The 16,472-nt window shown below is 41.1% G+C and overlaps 1 long non-coding RNA gene across 1 annotated transcript in view; it reads left to right on the forward strand.

The window, feature by feature from the left end:
- Window positions 1–16,472, forward strand: part of LOC121861636 — a 66,313-nt gene that overhangs the window by 27,156 nt on the left and 22,685 nt on the right. Inside the window, exon 5 of the long non-coding RNA XR_006088052.1 lies at window positions 81–259. This is a non-coding gene — a long non-coding RNA (uncharacterized LOC121861636). The remainder of the gene's footprint in view (window positions 1–80; window positions 260–16,472) is intronic.

Consider the following 16,472-nt stretch of genomic DNA (forward strand, 5'->3'; position numbering starts at 1 on the left):
TAAAATCATCTTCTCCCAATTATCAAACCAGTAAATATGTGTCAGAATTGAAGTATTATAGCCCGGTTCTTCATACTCAGCTACCAATGAAGAAGTCAAAATGTCTGAAGGTATACGTGGTTCATCCCCGACGTCACCTGGAGCTTATTGAAGAACAGGAAGTTGGTTTGACGTCATCCTCCCTGATCATTGCTCCTGGATATCTGCCCCGATCATTTAACAAGAGCTACGGTAATCAACACCAGAAACCCGATGTGAAGTGAGAGATTTTATGCCTTCTGTCCTCACTTTTAAACCTATGTTCTCTAAGAAAGTCACTGTGAAAAAGAAAATAATGGATCACTTGAAGATTAAACGCCCCTAGTTTATCTTAAGATCACTTACCTTAACGCTAACCTAACCCACTCACGTATAGCATTAGGGTGTTTAACTAATAGATGAAGTACGCTAAAGGGTTAATCTTAAGATGATCTAAAATATAAGTAAGCAGATTTTTTTTACTGTGATGGGTCGGTGAGTGGGGGGGGCACCAACCTATCCTCCCAACTCACTCCAAGAAGAGTTAGTAGTAGATGTGGGTGTGATAAATATAGTGCTTGAATCAAACCCACGATTTGGAACTCTTAAAGGCTGACCTTGAGCTATATCTCTTGAACAGTTGGTAAGCTCCATGTGGGTGATGCTGACAGGTGAGGCGGCAGAGGTAAACCAGATTAGGTGGGACTGTGTTGTGGGAGTACGATAGCAGAGCGAATGCCATAAGATTATAGTTATTTAAGCAGGAAGAGGTGTACGTCCTTATTTATGTCTATAAGGGGTTTAGTGGGCTTAGCATGACATAGGAGGTTGGTATACAAGACACGATTCACCATTAGAGGTAAAAGGACCATTTATGATAAAAAAATTATTCTGGGAAAGATTTGTTTCCTATATTGCTCCACTCATAATATTGATCTGTACGTTTGTTTCTTTAATATATTGGTGAATGCTATGGAGCTATCGTCTGTAAACTATAGGTTTTGGGTTAAGTTGGGTCAAGTCATTAATTGCCTTTGGAGTGATTTTTACCCTTATTTCCCGTCAACTCAGCGTGTCAAAGACTAGTACAATATATATTTGAATTTGATTACAGTATTTAAAAAGTATCTTAACTTTAGGTAATATAAATTGTCTTGATAGTGACTAATTAATACGGATTATAAGATAAGGATCACCTGAAGATAAGCCCCCAGCATATTTCACCTGAGGATAACCACCCTAACGCTACCCGGAGAGGATAAGTTAGTGTTAGGGAGGTTAATCTGAAGGTTAAATCAGCAAGGGGGGCTAATCGTTACGTCGCCCAAAAACTACAATTTAAACATCATAGTCTTCACGTTTAAAAAAAATAATGTATCTGTAGAATCACCTGAGTACTTTGATCGTCAGTGTCAGGTCGTACATGACCAATGACGAGAATTACGAGCAGCGCTAAAAGGACTGCATGCCTCATTGGTCACACCTCTTGGACGACTGATGATATTAGCAGATAATTGACTGATAGGTGATATTACACACACACACATACACACTTTAATAATAACTTCCTTGCCCTCCAAATATCAGGTTAATGTTCTCTCTCTCTCTCTCTCTCGTGGTTCAATAATAACTTCCTTTCCCCCCAATTATCAGGTTAATATTCTCTCTCTCTCTCTCTCTCTCTCTCTCTCTCTCTCTCTCTCTCTCTCTCTCTCTCTCGTGGTTCAATAATAACTTCCTTTCCCTCCAATTATCAGGTTAAACAGACCATATCACAGACGGTCATCTCTCGCCGATATTGCTTACGTATACACTTCACTCTGGTGTATGGTGAGGTGTAGTGCACTTATACAGGGTTGTAGGTATGCAGACTGTACTTAAAATATATGCAATACCTAGTGGCCGTCGAGTTGGCATCATCAATGTGCAAGCGTTGCCATCACACTACCTCATTTATCAGTTTATTTCATTAGTTCTTTTTATATCAATGTCAATTAAATAGTTTATATTTTACCCATCGGCATAATAGTTTTATGAAATGGAGTAACTCTGATGTGCAGTAATGTGATAAGTCTTTTAATTATTTAAAGCTCGTTGGCAATATCCTTGTTTACACTTGCTTGAGGTAAAATCCCCCAAGATGTGCATCTTGCCACCAACACATTCATAAACTTGACTAACAAATATATTTAACCTTTTGGTGTAAATGTGAATATCAGGACACTAATTCACTATTGAAATTTATTATATCATGAAGAACTTAATGAGTTTGATCTTGTTGAAACACCTGGCGACGCTTGGCAAGGCTCTGCCAGGTACCACGTGACCAGCTCGTCGCTGATATGATGACGTTAACCCCAATATAGCGACCTTGTCTTCATTCAAGCACTAAAGTTCTCTAAAGTAACTTACGTTAAATGTCGAGGTCACTGACAGTAGCCAAGCAAGACGCTACGACCGGGGCTTGATGATATTACCTTGTAAATAATGACGTTGGAGAAATATATAAATTAACAATAGATGTTTTTCTTCGTGGCTGTGATGTACGGCAGTCTTGCCAGCCTCACCTCTCATCTGTTAATTAAAATAAATATATTTCATAGACTTTAAATGTATCGTCATATGGTCTCTGATTACAGTGTATGCTTAATTATATTCAACAAATTATACACTAAATGGTGTAGCTAATGATTCAATATGTAAAAAAAAATATTCAGAAATGTAAAAGGTAAGTGTCCGCTGTGGGGTCACTATTAAAAATAAGTCTTAAAAAGTAAAAATCATGATAAAAATAATTTTTGATTATACTAATAGTAACAACAATTGTAATAATGTAATTGAAAGGAAAGGCAGTGATAATTGTAATGCAGCAGAATATCTACACACAGCTTCGAAAATAATTATTGTGTACCAAAATACATGTTAACAGTAATAACTACAGTGCCGGGTGGTGCTTTTTGAACAGTTGCGGCCGTGACCATTTACCCCCAAAAGCATATCAACCTTACAGGGTGCCACGCGAAGATACTACTGTATTATGGCAAGATTGAACGTGGCATTTTTTTATTGGATTTTCAAGATCTTTTGCCCACATAATTATATAGTTGGATAAATACAGACGACATTGACTGCCCTTCTCAAGCTATCCTATCGACATTAGTCACAATATTTCATACTGCCATTCTCATAAAGCTTCACCAGGTCACGTGAAGTTGAACCCCGAACGTTATCCTAACCGAACATACTTAGTATAACGTAACCCCCTTCCCCAGGTAGCTTAGGGTGTTTTAATCCAAGTATAATTAGCTGGGGGGTTAATCTTCAGGTGATTGTTTGTGTTAGCTCCCGTGAACGTCACCTCCATCTTATGATGTTTAAACTTACTCATTAACTTTGAGTGCGTCTTGCTATCACAGGCGCCGTCTTCATGTCGCTGTTTGTGTTCCCAGTGTGAGGGTGGAGGCAACGTCAAGCTACTTAGGTATGACAGTGCCACATTTAAGATCATATACATACACCCAAGAGTTATAAGTCAAACCGGTCTAGCCAAACTTATTATACAGTACATTGAAAAATTGGGACTGTGCCAATTTGTGATGGTTTACTTTGGCTGAAACCTTTTGTGACTGGAGACCCGATATTATTGGTTAAACTGAGGCCCATTTGACAAGTGACCGTCTCTATACCTCGTCCTACCTTGAACACTATAAACAGGAGAAACACTAATGACACACCACAATACAAGTGAAGTAAAAGGTTACTAGACCAGTCAGGAACTAATACTTTCTTGTCAATCATGAGGTGAGTGAGAGTTAGACACCGCGTCGTGAATACTCCCCCCACCCCACAACCCCACCCCACCCACAATCCCACCCACAATCCCACCCACAACCCCACCCCCGTCACCGGCTGAATATATTACGAGTCGCTTCTCTACCTGTCGTGTCATATCGCTTCTAGCCGTCCAAATAATAGTGATACTCTCTTCCAGTACACGTCTTTCCCCCTCCGTATACCTGCAGCTCTGTATTATATATCAGGGATCAACGCTAAAGACTTCCATGGTGGCGGCTGGCGATGGGGTGTATTGTCTCAATGGCCTATGTTTACAAGACCATCAGTAATCGGTCAAATGTGCATAATTCTTATCAACCGACATAACAGCTACTATCTGGTAACTATCTAAATATTTAGGACTAATTATCGTTCATCACTAATAAATCGGATAGGTACAATGTTTAATGTTTAGGACTCAAGTACTGGGAAGTGAAAATCATGTAGAGGGACTTATTCACTATTGGATGGATTTCTGGGGTACTTCGGGGGTGAATCAGTGACCCTTAGGACAGGAGGCCAGCGTTGTATCCACTGGTTAAGTGACTCCATAGCAACAGAGGGAATGTGAAGGAAAGGACGACACAAGAAACACTATGAGAACACAACAACAGCAACAATAAGATAGAAAGAGAGAGGGAGATAAGGAGAGGAGGGAAAGAAGAAACACTTGTAACAGAATGTCACTACAGAGAGACAGAAGGAAACTAGAGGCAGTATGACAGAGTAACAAAGAGAGATAGAGAGGAAGGAAATATGAGACGCCGAGATAAAGAGGAGGGAAGATGAGACACAGACAACACAGTATCACTTCGTAGCAACAGAAGAGAGAGAAAGAGAGAAGTAGATAGATAGATAGAGAAAAGGAGACCACTGCATCATTCATTACAGTCGCTCAATATGTAACATGTTCGACATCTTTTTGCGTGGAAAAGTCAGCATTCAAGGACAGGTCGGCCATGATAGCGAGAGTGAAGTGGGATGGGTCAAAGAGGGAGGGAGAAGTGAAGTGGGATGGGTCAGAGGGAGGGAGAAGTGAAGTGGGATGGGTCAGAGGGAGGGAGAAGTGAAGTGGGATGGGTCAGAGGGAGGGAGAAGGGAAGTGGGATGGGTCAAAGAGGGAGGGAGAAGTGGCGTGGGATGGGTCGGGTAAGAAAGAATGGGAAAAGGATGAAGATTAATGCAGGATGAGTCAGGTAAGGTGGAGAGTTGTGTAAGATGGACCAGGCAGGAAGGGAGAGTAAAGAGGAGGAGGAGAAAGAAGGTTATGGAAGATGAATCACATAGGTAGGGAGAGTTACGTGGGATTGGTCAAGTAAAGGAACGAGTGAGGGGGGAGAGGGAGGGGTAGTTATGAGAGATGACTCAGGTAAGAGGAGGAAATTGAGGAGTGAGGGAGAGCTAAGTTGGATGGATCAATGAGGAGGAAGTAAGGAGAAGGGAAAAGAGTAAAGAGAAATAAGAGAGAGAGAGAAGCTGTGTGAGTGACCCCTGGAAGCATCTCTGGTCTTGGAAGGAGTGGACGACCATACAAGGCTGGTAGGGGGGGGGCATCAGGGGCGTGGTGAGGGCGTGTGTATACATGGCCTTAGATGCCTGGATGCGGGGGAGGGAGGTAGTTTAAGGAAAGTGTGTTTGTGTAAGAGAGAGGGGGGAGTTTGAAGGATTGGTAAGCAGCTGTGGCATTTGTAAAGCTAAACAAGTGTGAGCTGTGTTGAATATTGAACAGGTGTTTCCGTCCGTCCATTCGTCCCAGGTACAACCCACAACCCTAGTCTCAGTTTCACAACCTCCACCCATAATAAATATTACTTTCCATCCATAACTAACATTTAGTAAGAACTTCCACCCATAACCATTCCCCTCCTTCTCCACCCACAACCAACCCCCTCACCAACCAACCTCTCCTTCTCACAACCAACCCTCCTCTACTCAACCAACCCTCTACTCACAACCAACCCCTCCCTCTACTCACACAACCAACCCTCCCCACAACCAACCCCAACCAGCCTTCCACTCCACAACCAACTCCTTTCTCTTCCACTTCTCATCCAAGCATGATGGGACAGGGGCCAGCAGACCACAACACACCCACATGGATAGCCAACCCCTACGAGTTAACTTGTCGTGATACATTAGTCATGGGGAGAGTGTGGGTGGCGGGGTGATGATTGCTGGGAGTAGAGGGAGGGAGATAACGAGGGGTGGGGGAGGAAATGCTCGATCTTAGGAAAGGAATAGGAAAGAGATAGAGGGGATGGAGGAAATAAATGCAGAATAAAAGGAATATGAAGGAATAGAAAAGAAATGAGGGAAGGAATTACAGGATAGAGTATGGGGGTAGAAGAAGAGGGAAAGAAGATGGGGAAGAGGAGAGTAAAAGAAAAGACATAAACGGTGGGGGAAAGATGGGAAGGGAGAGAAGAATGTGGAGAGGTAAGGAGAAGAGAGAGAAAGAAAGAGATTAGCAGAGGAGGGAGAACAGAAAGGGGAGGATAATGAGGGCACTGAAAGACAGAAAGAAAAGATGGGAGGACAAATAAAGATTGAGAAGAAAGAGAAAGGTTAGAATAGAGAGAAAAAAGAGATGGAAGTAGTAGGAAAGAGAAAGTTGAGAGGAAAGTTAAATAATTTTGCTAGGAGAAGAAAGATAAGAGAAGAGAAAGGTAGGAGGAAAATAGAGTCGAAAGAAAAAAAGAGAGAATGGGAGGAAGAAAATGTGAGAGTAGAAGAGGTGGGGGTGGGGGAGGAGGAGGGGGGGGGGTGGGGTGGGGGTGTAGGAGGGAGGGTAAAGGGGGAGGGAGAGTAGAGGTGGGGGAGAGAGGGGGGGTAGGAGGTGGGGAGAGGTAGAAGGGGGTGGGGTGTAGAGGGAGGGGGGGGGAGAGGTGGGGAGGTGGGGAGAGGTAGAGGTGGGGGGGTAGAGGGAGGGATGGGGAGAGGCAGGAGGTGTAGGAGAGGGGGTGGGGGTGTAGGAGGGAGGGGGGTGGGGGAGAGAGAGGCAGGGGTGTGAGGAGGGGGGGGAGAGAGGTGGAGGAGGGGGGGGAGAGGAGGTAGAGGGGTGAGAGGAGGGGGGTGGGGGGAGGGAGAGGTGGGGGTGTAGGGAGGAGGGGGTGGGGAGAGAGGTAGAGGTGTGGGGTGGGAGGAGGGGATGGGGGAGAGAGGTAGAGGTGGGGGTGTAGGGAGGGAGGTGGGGGCATGAGAGAGGTAGAGGTGGGGGGTGTGCGAGGGAGGGGTTGGGGGATGGTCACTTCCCTACACAACCGTCCCTATATGACGTTTGTCTCTGTATAACGGCACCTGTTAAGCGACCATGTAGGTATAGCCTTCACCTTGTATAACAGCTACCTGGATAGTGACCACTTGTATCACCCATCTGTATAAACGACCTCTCTATAGCGTCCATATCGACCGCTTGTTAGTAACGAACTCTGATAAAGTAACGTTATCCTGTACCCTAATAAGTGATCAGAATATTACGGCAATAAGGTTGAAATACCTGTAACAAAACAACAGAATTTTGTCTCTAGCTCCAGGTCATTAATGTTTCCAAATGGTAACTTTATCCTCCAATCAAATTGAATGTCCTTTGAAAGCTTAAAGATAGAATCCTTACCTTTGTAGTTTAAATAATATTGACAGGTCTTTGTAAGGTTCAAAACATGACCATTAATTTTATCTGATAAATATTCTAAGATCATTAGTGTGTTTTGCAATAGAACTTAACCAATAATTTTGTTTGCTGAAAATAATTTGGAATCATTAGTTGATATTTATTCAAATACATTTTTTTGGCTTGAAAAAAATAAGAAGACTTTGAAATCTAAAATGCTTATAGCTAACGTTTATTGCATACTGGAAGCACTTCAGAAAGATATATGACCTGTCTATTTGTATGTTAAAAAAAAAAATAAAAATATTTGGGCATCATTTGAAAACTATGTCACACAACCCGTAATTTTGCGTGATAAAAATAGAGAAATTACATTAAAATCCTTACAGAAAGCCTAAAGCCGACTTGGCAACTTTTGGAGATAGTAAATAAATTTTCGCGTTGGTCTTGGTAAAGGTTGCCGCCTCACACTGCTGTTAGAGCCATTTGCAGGCAGTTTTAACAATAGAGGCAATCATTGTAATTTGAGAAAGGTTAAAAGCACATACTAGAAGGTTAGGCGTTACTTAGGATAAACTTAGAAAATTTTTGCTTTCCCCGAGATAAGTTTTTATAACAACAGAAACGTTTTTTACTGTTGAATTATTATGTTGTGTTTAAAAAGTCTGTGTATAGTAAACGAGGTTGGGGGTTCGTAGTAAGGAGGTGGAGGCAACACACCCTGTACCAGGCAGCGCGGCGAGGCGTCTGACCCATGTGAAACACAACCTACTCTTTTATTTACACATTTAAAAAATAAAATAAATTGGATACTCTGGACAAAGACATCTGGTCTATTGGATACAAACTTAATTTTATATGTAATTGAATCGATCTCATTTATATAAACCGATACAGACGATACTTGTGATTTGTATTTGTGGTTGTCAGTACTGCACTGTACTATTAGTCTATCACCTATATAAAGTTTGGTTTAGATTAGCTTGGTTTAAGTTTCTGAGTTACGGTTAGGTTATGACATGCTTAATTTAGGGCTGATATACTGTAGAATGATACATACAGTATTTTGATAATAATAGGTTAACTTTTTATAGTTTAATGTATCTATTAAAGGAATAAATAGAATCTATGAAAAATAATGATAATAAGATAATACAGTAGTAATATTATAATAATTTGGTAAATGCTTCGATGTGACCTAACAATTACCCTACTGTCCAGAGGAACACGAGGAAGATATAGATTAAAATTATAATTATTATAATTAACATCCTTACTCCGGTGATTTTTGTCCAGAAGCAAAAATATGTTCGACTAAGGACCGTATGTTTAGTTTACAGCATTTTTAAAGAATGTAGCAGACTAATGGTGTTCTACAAGATTTATTAAGTATTTTTTCTTTGTGTCTAATTTGCAGTGAAACGGAAAATACAAATTTAACTAAACACATCATATTTTGAATATATTTGAAAAAATTTAAGCGGTGCAGAAAATTTATACTCAGCGAGACAAGCTTGATTACTTCTTGCAAAATAAGCTTGATTACTTCTTGCAAAATAAGCTTGATTACTTCTTGCAAAATAAGCTTGATTACTTCTTGCAAAATTTATCAGAAATACAATATAATTTTATACCAAGCCTCGTGTATTGTTTCTGTCGCTTTGTAAAGTTTGCACAAGTCAACAAAACATAAGAACCCCCCCCCCCTCAGAAACATTCATTTGATTTCAGTAAATATAATTTTACCGAATGTTTCAATATGAATTTATAATTTTAGAGGAAATCATAACATGTATACTATATATAACTTTAAAAGCGCTATACTGTACTGCATATATATACTGTATACTGTATTATTTGATCGGGAAATACTATATATAATTTTAATGAGTTATGAATATTGTGTGTGATGCAGGAAGTCTCTCAGGAGTGTTTTATGTGGAGGTAAAGTAATTGTCTTGGTACTTCTTCTTCCACTGTCTTTCTCACCACTAGTTTTTATATTCCTCTATTTCTTGGTATTCTTTTATCTCTCCTTCGTGACGACTTTCTCCTCCCTCCTTCTGAGCCATCATTCTCATCATCAATTATCAAGTTCATTATTATCCTGATTGTCACCATCTATCATAATGAATCACTATTAACTAGTCACCATCGTCAGTTTCATTCTTTATGTTATCTGTTGTCTTATGCACCGCCACGTATATTGAAGACGTATATACTGTAGTATGTCCTTTACCCGTCTGTCTGTATGTATAAACTGACTTTTAACAAATTCTGCCCTACTGTTAATATTGCTGTAATTCATATTTTGCATCACCTGCAGAATCTCCACCCCAGCTTATTTCAACTAAAGATTAACTACCCAAACGTTATTTAGGAGGGATTAGGTTAGGTTAGGTTAGGTTAGGGTGGTTAATCTTTAGGTAAAATAAGTTTGGGTGGAGATTCTGCAAATGATCCCAGATAATTCAAAAGACTGACGCAATACTAAGTTGTCATCAACTAGACAAAATCCAGAGTTAGTTGACATAAACACGGTGGTTCCTACACTTACACACACACACACCTACACACACGGATGTCGCACTTCCTCTGACGTAAACACTCCGTCACGCCATCGCCTTCTCCTCCTCCCCTTCTTCCTTCCTTCTTAATTACACGCAAACCCATTTCAGGTTTTCGCATAACTAGTGGTGTTGCGAAGGTTTGGTTTCCATCATAATTGGTGATATGAGGATGTTAAAACTTGTCCTTATTTAGTGGTTTGAGAACGCCAGGTTTATTTCTTAGCTTGTGGTTTGAGAACGCCAGGTTTATTTCTTAGCTTGTGGTTTGAGAACGTCAGGTTTTTCCCTTAACTGATGATGTGAGAACTGCAATTTTTTTCCCTCAGTGGGCTCAGGGATAGGGCTAATACAGGTGTTCTTCAGCCTTCATAATTGTCATCCCTCTTATATCTACGGTAATGTTGTCCACCTATCTTATTCCGGGGCGTCCCATTGGTCTTCATGTTGGTCTCCATCCGAAAGCATTTTTAGCACCTTTTTGAGAGATTAGGCACCCCCTGTTTATGGTTAACTACCCTAACACTAACTTAATCTCGTCAAACCTAACATTAACTTAGATCTAACTCATCGTAACACTAATTTCACCATATCTAGCCTAACATAACCTAACCTAATCTAGCCTAACTTAACCTAACCTAATTCTTATCGATAGCTTTAAGGATGTTTAATCATCAGGTGAAATAAGCTGGGGGGGAAGGGAGACAATCCACACGTTTTCCTATTTTTGTGTTCATGCTCCTCATTTTGTTCTCTTCATATGTCAAAACCAACTTAAGCTGAGGCATTTGCTTGACATATAGAACAGACTCCACTCATCGAGAGCATCCTGGCTACTTGTCATACTTGTTGTATAGTTCAAGCTGCTACTGTTCCGTGGATCGATATTGGTCTCAGCTCCGGCGAATAGGTCAGTTACTTGACCCTGTAGCTCCTCGGGGTTATGTATAGAGGTATGAGTGTAAGGGAAGCGAAGGCCTGTCTTTTTTTTTCTTTGGGGAGTGACTACTGCTGTGAACAGATTGTCTGGCTTGTTTTTCTTTCATACATACATACATACATATGTGTGGGTGTGTTTCAGCAGGTTAAGACAGATTAATGTTTTCCTGTCTGTTAAAGAGATATATTCTTATTTAGGGATTGTGTAACCAGCTGCCATAGTTTTGTGATTTCTCGGGATGTTGAGAGAAAGACACTACAAGAGGTGTTGTAGCTGACTGAGAGTTTTGTGTTTTTTTGGTAGTATTGGAGAGATGTTCTCTTTGGGGATGGCGGAGCAAGTTGACACAGTTTTGTATTTTTCCGAGATATTGGGAGGATATTCTTTTTGTCGTGCTGTGTATCAAGTTGACACACATTCGTATTTCTCTGGAATACTGAGAGAGATAAATTTACTGAGAAGTGCAGATAGCTGACACAGTTTTGTTTTACATGTGATAGTGGAGTCTACAGGTCACCCGTGTATATTCTGATGGGCCTGCGCACACACACACACACACACACACTTACACATATGATCGATAAAGGAAGAAAAAATTGGGTGCCTATATCTTCCATTATTTATTCAGGGAGGAACCTCTGGCCTTGCGCATATGAATGATCATCACCAAGAAGAAAGTCTATTAAGGCCTCGTGCCGCAGTTTTCGCCTCTGAGGCCTCATGGTTACGGGTTAGAACAGCATGAGAGGTAACGTTTTTGGTACTGCTCGTGCCTGGGGTGATAGTATAAGGGAATATTAATGTTAATGAAGAGAATAACTGAGTGGATGATGAGGGTGACTGTGATTGTCTACTGTATTGACACGACTCTACACGTGGCTTGATGACACGGTACATTATGTTTAGGAAATTATCACATACAGTAGTTCTAACAACGCTAAAATTAACACTTACACGTGACACAAACTTATGCGTTAGTGTGGGACTCCTTGATGGCTAAATTTCTTCACGGGGGAAAAACAGCGTCAGTTAGTCATTGAGAAACGGCAGGAAGTGTGTTGATTAAAGCAGCCAGCAAATATACCTATATATCCCACCTCACTCCTGCACCGGATGGGGTTATATAGAGGGGTGGTGCGTGTGTCTGACATTGTTAACTAAATTACCTGTACCACTAATAATGAATTTTGATGGGGGGGGAGACGTGTGGTCATGAGGTAACAGGACCCGGGACGAGATTGATGATCAGTATCTTAGTGTCTTTAGCAACTCCACTATTCCCACGAGTCCATCCATAGTGTAAAAAATAAGAATCACCTAAAGATTAGACACCCTAGCTTATTCTCCTTATTGATTGAAATACGCTAATCAAACCTAACATAATCTAACAGTCAGGGGAAAAAATAACGTAGGAATCATTGCAAATCGGACAGGAGTTTCAAGTACGTCACATGGTCAATAATATGAAGAAATTGAGGTGTGGTGAAGGTATCGAATCCTCACAGATACGAGAATCCATCAAAACACGTCCACCACCCCACCAAAAACTAATCATTGATCCACTCTGGTAACTTTTCGTGTGCGATCCTGCTGAGCAAACTTGTGTGGGGTGGAAGTATGAGAGAGTACAGACGGACAGCTGCAAATCAATAGTGCCTCCTAACCATCACCATCATCACCCCCATAGTTTCCACCCCTCGTCCCCCCCTCCCCTTCTACCTCATCTCCCCTCCTCGACACTTAACTATGATCATTATTATTCCCCTAATTTCTGCCACTTCCGCTCCCTTTCACCCCCATCCCTTAATTATCGTCATTGTCTCCCCTTAGTTTTCACACTTCTCCCCTACCACTTAATTCTCATCATTATCATCTCTTAGTTTCCACCCCCATCCCCTACCCTCTATTCTCCATCCCACCTCCCTACACCCTCTCCTGTTTCCGGCTCCCCACCCTACTCCTGTCATCACCATCATTCCTACTTTACCTCCTCGTCCCCCCCCCACCCCCTCCCCCCTCCCCAATCATTAGTATCACCCCAAGTGTCCCTTCCGCCACAAAAACACGCCTCTCCCCGCCCCTCCGACAGACACACGTTTCCCCTCTCTCCTCACCCTCCATTCCCTTCACCTTCCCTCCCGGCCATGCACCTGCTACCAACTCCTCCCCCCTCAATGCGCACGATACCTCCTCCCATCCCCAATGCGCACGCTCCCCTTCCCTTCCACACCACGCACACATTCTTCCCTCCATGCACTTGCTCCCCACCACCTCCCTCCCTTCATGACCACACACACGCCCCCCCCACACACACTGCCCACTCTCTCCCTACAGTAGGCCTACACAAATGCTGCCCACCCTCTCACACACACACACACACACACACACACACACACACACACACACACACACGCAAAATCCAACCCAATTCACGTGAGTAATTACTTGGTATTTTCTTTGTTTCTTTGTCCCCGACCGACCATTGTACGCCATCAGGTCACGCTCCAGCCTGTGTGTCTGTTTGTCAGTCTTTGTTGGAACGTGACTCTGTTTGTTGACGCTTGGTTTGTGTGTTGGTGTTCGTCTCCCTCTGTTTTAATGTTTGTTTTATCACTGACTGTAACGAAGTCATCTAATATATTCAGGTTGTGTGTGTGTGTGTGGGGTCAGAGATAGAGAGATCGAATTTCCAGAGTTTCATAGCATTTTTCCCCCATAACTGTATATAAGAGAACGAGGAAGTCTTAGTGCAGTTCCGACGCCATTAAAGCCATTAACTTAATGACTCGTCCTCAGTCAGCGATTTAAACGTGTCTGAACTCCCAGGTAGAGGGCTGGAATTAATGAGCAGCCTGTAATTTTTAAGGCTCCCACAGGTGTATGACTTGATTTAAAGAACATAAGAAAATAAGGAGTCTGCAATAGGCCGGTTGGCCTGTGCATGGCAGCTCCTGTCGAGAGTTACTACCACTCTCATCCATGAATCTATCTAGCCTCCTTTTGAAACTTTCCAGAGTTCCAGCACTTACTACAAAGTTGCTAAGCTTGTTCCACTCGTCCACCACCCTATTTGTGAACCAGTTTCTTCCTATCTCCCTCCTAAACCTAAACTTATCCAACTTAAATCCGTTGCTCCGAGTCCTATCCTGCTCGGATATTATAAGAACTTTATCTATATCCCCTTTATTGATTCCTTTCACCCACTTAAATACTTCTATCATATCTCCTCGCACTATTCGTCTTTCTAGGGAATGCAAGTTAAGTTTCTTTAACCTATCCTGATATGGAAGGTTTCTAAGTCCCGGAATCATTTTTGTCATTCTTCGCTGCACCGACTCTAGTGAATTTATATCCATTCTATAATAGGGGCACCAGAACTGAAGTAATTGTTAACTGACTGTATGAAGTGACTGTACTGACTTTACTTTCTAACTCTGCTGTACTAACTGGATCCATAAATAACGAAAGATGACAAGGCTAACGACCACACTGCCAGAGAGACGAAAGGGGGCATAACTTTCCAGAATATGGTAGGAAATGATGATATTATCGAACCGAGATCTTGTTGGGTTACATCACTTCCCAAGTTTGTTTGAGATATATTTATCTTTGTTCAAGCTACTGTACCGCTCACACGCAGAGACGGATGCACGGGCGTACTGGAGCTATTTCTGTTTACTCCATCGCTTGTATCCTGCGTGAGTGAGGACATTCATAACTCAAAGAGTGGCTCAGCTTTATCAACCACAGGGTAGTGGAGATGTTTCTTAATTTGAGAGTAATATTTTTTTTTAATAGATTAGATATTTTTTTATGTCGGAGCTTGACGTCATCGTGTAGTGACATCATCAGTGTATCATTCATCTTCGTATTTATTGTAACTATTTGTGTTTTCATAATTTCTTTAGGAAATGACACGCGTGAGGTATAGCGAAACGGCCAAACTGAACACTCAAGCCAGAGAAGGTTAACCACGCAAATGATAAGAGACAGGTTAAAGCATCTTAATTTGCACTCCCTCAAGAGACGTAGAGTGAGGGGCGATATGATAGAGGTGTATAAATGGAAGTCAGGGCTGAACAAAGGTGATATAACAAAGGTACTCAAACTATCCAACCAGGAGTGAACTCGTAACAATGGTTTTAAATTAGACAAATTTAGATTTAGGCGCGAAATAGGTAAACATTGGTTTGGAAATAGAGTAGTGGACTAGTGGAACAAGTTACCAAATATCATCATTAACTCGAATACGCTGGATAGCTTCAAACATAGGTTGGATGGATATATGAGCGATAGGGGTTGGGTGTAAACGGGACAGCCCAGTATGGGCCAATAGGCCCGCTGCAGTTTCCTCCATTCTTATGTTATATATATATATATATATATATATATATATATATATATATATATATATATATATATATATATATATATATATATATATATATATATATATTATCATGTTGAATTCTCTGTACAGTATTCTACTGACATAAATATACTTTTTTTTACTGAAAATGATTAATGAAGTGAGCTCAATTTACCAGTATTTAATGAGGAGGGAGTTCGAGGAAACCTTCTTGACTTTTTGAGTATTAATCAGATTGTAATTTTTTTTTTCAGTTTACTTCTTTCGTTGACTGCAGAACAAAGAAATTCTTCACCGGTACACAATGACATGACGTCCTCCGTTATGCTGATTCGTCATACCGATCAGCCAATCTCAGCGTTCCAAAGCACTAACCACAAACAGTGTCATCATGTACTCGAGAGATTGGGCGTTGTTATACATCAATAAAATCCTGGAATAGTGTCATGTGTGGTGGCCAATCGTGCATTTCTTGGTGATGACGGCCAGTAATTCAAGCAGTCATAACGTTCCCTGACAAACCAATGGCTGATAAATGTAAATTGTATTTCCTGTGTTCGGCAAATATATATCGTGACATTTAAACTGAAAATTGTCAGGATAAAAATAGCCAATGTGTTTTTTTATTCTGTATTTGCTGTGTTGAATAGAATACAGTGCGAAGTCTAAAAATGGATTATCACCACAGGCATAAACATATCTCCGGAAGCCACGACAGAAGCTGATTAGCCAAAACAAACTGTACAGCTAAACAGTAATATGTAACTACGTGGGTTAGGGAATAATTATGCAGACCGCACCGAGTTTAATCAATTATTGCATAACCAGCCATAATGATGTTTGCTGCAACACGTAATCAGTAAGAGAGATTTGTGCAGGAGGGAGACAATATTTATTCCACATTTTGTCCGTATATCACCTTTCTTTCTTTCTTTCTTTCTTTTTTCTTTCTTTCTGTGTATTTCATCAAGATACATTCTTATTTCGTCGACTTTCATCTCATTGTTACTAAATAGGATTAATTTCTTAGACCTTTTGTAGTTTCTGAAGATTTAACCGTCATACCAAATTTCATTATCCTTCGAGGTGTTGTTTAGTGTGTGTGAGCTCGTTAATGATACACGCAGACTGACA

The sequence above is a fragment of the Homarus americanus genome, unplaced genomic scaffold, assembly GCF_018991925.1.
Source record: "Homarus americanus isolate GMGI-L3 unplaced genomic scaffold, GMGI_Hamer_2.0 scaffold9847, whole genome shotgun sequence".
NCBI lineage: Eukaryota > Metazoa > Arthropoda > Malacostraca > Decapoda > Nephropidae > Homarus > Homarus americanus.